This window comes from Ceratotherium simum, chromosome 14 (genome assembly GCF_057802395.1).
Source record: "Ceratotherium simum simum isolate JZ-2026a chromosome 14, ASM5780239v1, whole genome shotgun sequence".
Classification (NCBI taxonomy): Eukaryota; Metazoa; Chordata; class Mammalia; order Perissodactyla; family Rhinocerotidae; genus Ceratotherium; species Ceratotherium simum.
The window spans coordinates 37,084,878-37,091,225 of NC_141913.1; positions in this window are offsets into that span (position 1 = coordinate 37,084,878).

The following is a 6,348-nucleotide window of genomic DNA, read 5'->3' on the forward strand; positions in this document are numbered from 1 at the left end:
GAAACATCAAGAAGTAAATAGGGCTGAAGCCATGGCTTGCTGGGCTTCTGGTCTAGTGGCAGCAGCCATGAGTAGTTCAGCTCCTGCAGAATAATGGAGACCAAATGTGCTCCACATGAGATGAAGTATTGAAGCCAGGAACACTTACCTGACCATGAAGGGAAGCTAAAAAAGAAAATTGTTGTTGACTAACATGTGAGCTTACAGTTTTAAAGGCAGGAGATAGAAACACATTCCCACAACCAGAAACTTAAGCTGCCCACTGGCCTGGTGACTGGGTCTGAGCATCCTCAGTATCATTATAAGACAGGAACCCCCAACCATATATATAAGATCTGTTTCTAGACTGAGATACTGGGGTGAGGGCTGGGGAAACTAATAAGAAGCAATCACAAACCTACTAAATAGAGAAGAGAGAGAGAAACAAACCTCCCTCTCAAAATGAGTTTATAAACTAAAATTACTGTGAGCCATTTGAAGAAATATAAGGCTAAGAAAGACTACAATCAAAATCAGTAGTTAAAATACAAATTTGCTCCATTAGAAATAAATTTCAGAGGTTATTCTGAAAAAAGACTTAAACATCGGTATGTTTATATGCTAAAATCACATCCATAAAAAGACAAATAAAAAAGAAAATAGAAATAAAAACAGCTTTAAACAATGAAATTGATTAGAAATTTTGAAAGAAAAAAAATATGTTCTTGAAATTAAGAACTCAATAAGCCACTGGGTACTTTTAAAGAGCAAATTAGTGAATTAGATGCCCGTATCACAAAATTTACTCAGAATGCAGCACAAAACACATACAAAGTTTTAAAGAATAGTTAGGAGACATGGAAAATAAATTGAGAAACTACATAATACATCTAATAAGAGTTTCAGAAGAAAAAAATAGAAGGGATGAAGGAGAAACAATAATTGACGAGGGAGTAGCTGAAAATTTACCAGAATTAAGGGATAATCCTGTCCTTGGTTTGGAAGTACCAAGTACAAAGTAAGAAAAAACTAAATCCACACTTAGATACTTTACAGTAAAACTGCAGAATATCAAAATGAAATTAAAAATCTCTAAGACTAATTAGAGAAAAAGATAAATCACCTAAAAAAATGACAGACTAATAGCTCGCTTCTTCTTGGCAAAAATACAGGGCAAAAGAAAATGGAATAATATCCTCAAAATGCAAGAAAATAGATTTGGCAAGCTCAAATTCTATACCCAGCTAAACTGTCATTCAAGAGATGGCAAAATATAGACATATACAAATAACCTGAAAGAGTTTACCACCCACAAATCCTCACTAAAAGAGAATACTTAAACTTTTTAATTTAAGAAAGTAAGAAGTGAAGAAGACAAAGAAAAAAATGAAAGAGAAATAAAGACATGGAATACAAGATAAAAAAAAAATGGTGAGCACAGAATGAGAAAACGTCTCTGTAAATTTAATTAATACTGCCAGTAACAAAAATAAAAATAACTGATGATATATATTTACAAAAGGGAGGGTAGAGTAATATTCTAAACAATAATAAGATTGAAGGGCAAAGTGTCTAATTGGTAAAGTGAACTTATGTTCTTATTTTTAAAGAAGGACAGAAATATTGAATAATTTGTTTTAAATTTTAAAGTTAAATAGGTAGAAATTAAACATTTAGAGTAACCTCTTTAAAGAATAAAAATAATATCTATAACTTCCCAAAAAGAGGGTTTAAAAATGGGGGTATAGAAAATTATATCTATACACAGAAGTCTGGAATGGAGACAAAGAAGAATATGGGAAACAGAAAACACGAAGTAAGATGGTAGAAACATGTTCAAATATAGCAACAATTGTAATATATAGAAAAGGATTAAATTCACATATTAAAAGACAGAGATTGTCAAATTGGATTTAAAAATCCACCTATATGTTGCTTGTAAGATACACCTAAACAAAATCATATAGAAAAGTTAATAAAAAAGATGGAAAAAATATACCATGCAAATACTATTCAAAAGAAAGTGGGGACAAGAGTAATGATATCAAACAAAATAAAATTTAAGGCATAAAGCCCATATAAGGATAAGACGTATATCACGTAATAATGAAAGTAATAATCTAATAAGAATATATGATAACCATGAACCTATGTTCATCTAACCACACAGACTTTAAATATACAAAATAAAAACTGATACATTTATCAGGAGAAATTCACAAATCTACCATCATGGTGTGAAACATAACCTGCCTCTTTTAGAAACTGCTAGATCAAGCAGATAAAAAATTAGAAAGGATATAGATTTGAATAACAGTGTTAAGAAATATGTTGCAATAAATGGTTTAGAAAACCCTGTTGGTTGGAAGGTTGGTTAACAGATTCTTTGGGAGAAGACTAGAGCAAAAACTCACAGGCTTGATCTTTGGCACATGGGAGCATCAACAAGCAAGCCCAGGGTTCACAAATTCTGAATTCAAGAGCCGGGTACCATAGGTGCCCATTGCAGATCAGGGACTTAGTAAAGGTGGGAAAGCTCAAGACATGGGTTCCTGCCTTGACTGGGCCACTTCGGGCAGGTAAGTTTGATCTTTCTAAACTTCAGTTACTTCTTCTACAAAATATAAATAATAATAAGATACACATCTCTGGGTTTTGTTTTGAGAATCAAGTCAGTAAATGCCTATAATAAACTTAGCAGAGTGCATGGCACACGTTGAGTGCCTACTACGTGCAAAGCATGTTGAGTTGTAAAAATTACAAGACGATGACATACAACCTACCTTTAAGTGGCTAGATGATAGCTAATGTCCAGCACTAATCTACCAGGGATTTCATCTCTTAGCCAAACAAGAACAGGCTTTGGAATTAGATACATATGGTTTTCAATCCCAGCTCCACCATTTTCTGTCTATGTGCCTTTTTTCTACTTTGTTAAACTGAGATACTAATAATGCTTATCAAATGGGGTTGTTGGGAGAAATAATTGAGAAAACACATTAAGCATAGTGTTGGACATATCAAAAATATTCAGTAAGTGGCTACTAATATTACCTGTAAGATTCAGTAAATGATAATTATTATCATTAACAATATTAATAAGATTAAATAGTGGGAAATGATGCAGAGCTAAGATAAAAGAGGATGAAGAAAAGACCAAAGAATTTGGCTGGAAAATGTATCTCAATGTATCCAAGTCCAGAGTGACAGCAGGAACAATATTATTTGGTACTAGAAAAGTATTTCTCTCCCCTTAAGCTAACCTCTTTGATGTAATGTAGGACTGTCAAATTCAACCACTCATAGTTTTTAATTCCCACATAACAATGGCACATCACAGTTCTCTGACAAGAGCCAACTGATGGAAGCATAAAAGTCTATAACTAGGGATCTTTCTTGGATTGCAAAATCAATAGGAAGGATCTGTCATTTTCTGATGAAGGGAGATGTGTTACCAAATAATGCCTGAAGATTAACCTTAATTTTATAACACAGATGATCGCATTTTCTGTATTACCAACACTTTCATAATAATTAATTTTGCTCTTCGGGTTTTAAGACATCTTTCTGAGATAGTCTGGGCACGTATGCTACTCTTCATTTTTTGGAAGAGTAGACAGAGATCTAGAGAGTTGAAGCACCCATCCTAAGGTAGCTAGCTAATTAGTGGTAGAGCTAGGACTAGGATCCAACTGCCTGCCTAAGTCCTTTAAACTAGGTCTCTTCCCAAGAGAAACAACATGGGTCAAAAAATCTTGTATGGATAGCACAGAAGCCAAAGAACACAGGTCAATCAATTCAATGAAGATGTTCCATACTCAGACTCACCATTTAATAAATGAATTGATGTATTCTTTTAACAAATATTATTTGCCCTGGCTCTGGGAACATATGGAGCCTCAGTCATTGTCCTATCAGGGTTTAAATTTAGCAAAGAAGGATAGTAGAAGCAAGAAATTATTTCAAAGGAGAGAGAAAATATGCAATAGGCTCACAAAACTGCTATAGTGGTAGAGTGGACAATTAATGTATTACCTGCCTAGCACATCCCTTTCTTTAGGAAAGTGTGCCTCCCTTCTCTACAACTGCTCCTCTTCCACTTACAAGGATTCCACAGGGGCTGCCACATTCTTAGATGACCTCAATCTTACGTCCAGAGTTGATTGGCCCAGGGGTGGGCATCTGATCCAACCTGTGCCAATCAGAACCCTACCCAAGGCCACAATGGGCCTATATGGCACCTTTGTGGAAATTAGAAAAAGTGCCCCTTCCTCAGGACACTGTATGCCCATCTGTGAGGAAAGTGTTGACGTCTACAATGTTTATGGTACAAACGGCGCCCCTGGGTTTTGCGCGGTAACTCACTACGGCAGGATTTTTGAACTTCAGACTAAAAACAGTTAAGACGGGCAGTGTTTCTCCAGTAGCAGAGATAATAACATTCAGGAGCTTAGGATAGACATCCACTCTGACATATGGAGAAGGCTGGTGTGCAATGAGACAGAATAAAGTCAACATGTGGAAAGAAGCCAAAATGCAGAACAGGGGGAGATGGTTCTAGCCATATTTGGGGCCATGATTCCAATTGTTCCTGGAGGCTCCACTGCATCTCTGCCACTCCCACTGTTTGGATGTTCAACTCGCTTTTTTTCCACAAGCCAAAACATTTCTCTTTTTCGCTTATGCAAGATCAAATAGAATTTTTTGTTACTTGCAACTAATGCAGCTGTGAATTTAATTTCACTAATTTCCACATCCCTCAATTTTAAAAGCAAATGGGGGGAGAGCACATTAGCTTTAATCTCAACTTGATCAAGTATGCTTTTTACACAAAGGGAACCAGCTCTGTTTCTATCTATTCCAACCCAGTAAGTAGTTCCTCATTCTATGTCCATGCCTAAAAAGAAAATTACATGTTGGCTACCCGCTTTAATTATTTGTAATCACTGAAATTTGCAATCCTATCCTGTGGTGTGTTCTGAGATCTCTCCTCACGGGGCATTCTTTCAGTGTGTTCTGTTGGCAGTAGCTGTAGCAATTAGAAAATTGGGAAATGTATAAAATCCAGAGGGATATCAATTTCGGCATTTCTTTTCTTTAGTCAATGTTGTTGTTAGAAATATGCAGGGCCCTAGAAGAAATTAAATGGAACCATGGGCTTTACTACTGACATATAGAGCTCATCCTGTTCAAGAATCACTCACTATCCCCATGGGTAAATCCAACTCTAGGAGGATCAGGATCCAATTAGTCTCTTCCTGGAGGGAGAGAGGAGGACCACCGAGATTTTTTAGAGGCCGGTATCTTTAGAAGGCCACCTTTCTCCTAAGTGCACATGACTCTTTCTTATGCTTCTTCTTGTCAGATTGGACTTTAATTTATGGTTACAGCCAAATATGCTGAGCAGGAAGATTGAACCTTATTTGTGTACATGCATACACACATCTGATCAAATGCCAACTATAGAGTTGTGAGACTAATTTTAAAACAAGCATAGCAGAACTGAAGTCTATCTTTTTCCCCATCTTCAACGTGCTTCAAAAGTGTATTTTCTCTTTGGAAATAAGAAGGACTCATATGAAACCACATTATCTGGCAAATAAGGTGGGTAATCAAGCTGCAGTATGCAATTTTGGGTCTGAAAAAAAGTATTATTAAGTTATAGGACTGGTTTTCTACGTGGCTCAAACCTACTTCCAAAAACAATTTCCAAAGGAAATCAGCAAAGAACTTTCCAGCAATGGAAGCATCCATAAAATAATTATGTGGTCTTCTAAAGAGATTACTCACAAGGAGAACCACATATTTGTATATGCTTACCATTCAAAAGAAGTTAAGTGATGAAAAGCATAAACTAATGCATCTGCCTCAAATACAGTGATATAAATATTTATGTTTCTAGAATATTCACCAAATGATTCTGGAGAAAGTAGCAATTTAGAAGTAGTCAAGTTAGATTTTCACTTTACACTATATCCTAAAATAAATTCCCAATATATTAAAGGGAAAAAATAAGATCATAAAAATTTTAGAGATTTAAAAAATGTGAAAGAAATATAATTGACTATTTTAAGAGATCTTGGGACAAATTTTTCTAAGCATAAAATTATGAAAGAACTAGAAATGCATGAATGATATACCTGTCTACATAAAACATTTTATAGAAAAACTGTACCTTAAGTAAAGCAAAGAGTTAATAGCCTTACTATATACAGAACTATTCTAAAGCAATAAGAAAATATTTTATATTTATAAACATGGGACATGTTTTTTAAAATGTTCAATCTTACTAGTCACCAAAAAAATTGCACATTAACAATTTTGTAACTGGAGTAATATTTCTAGGTATATTAATGTGTTTTTTTGCTT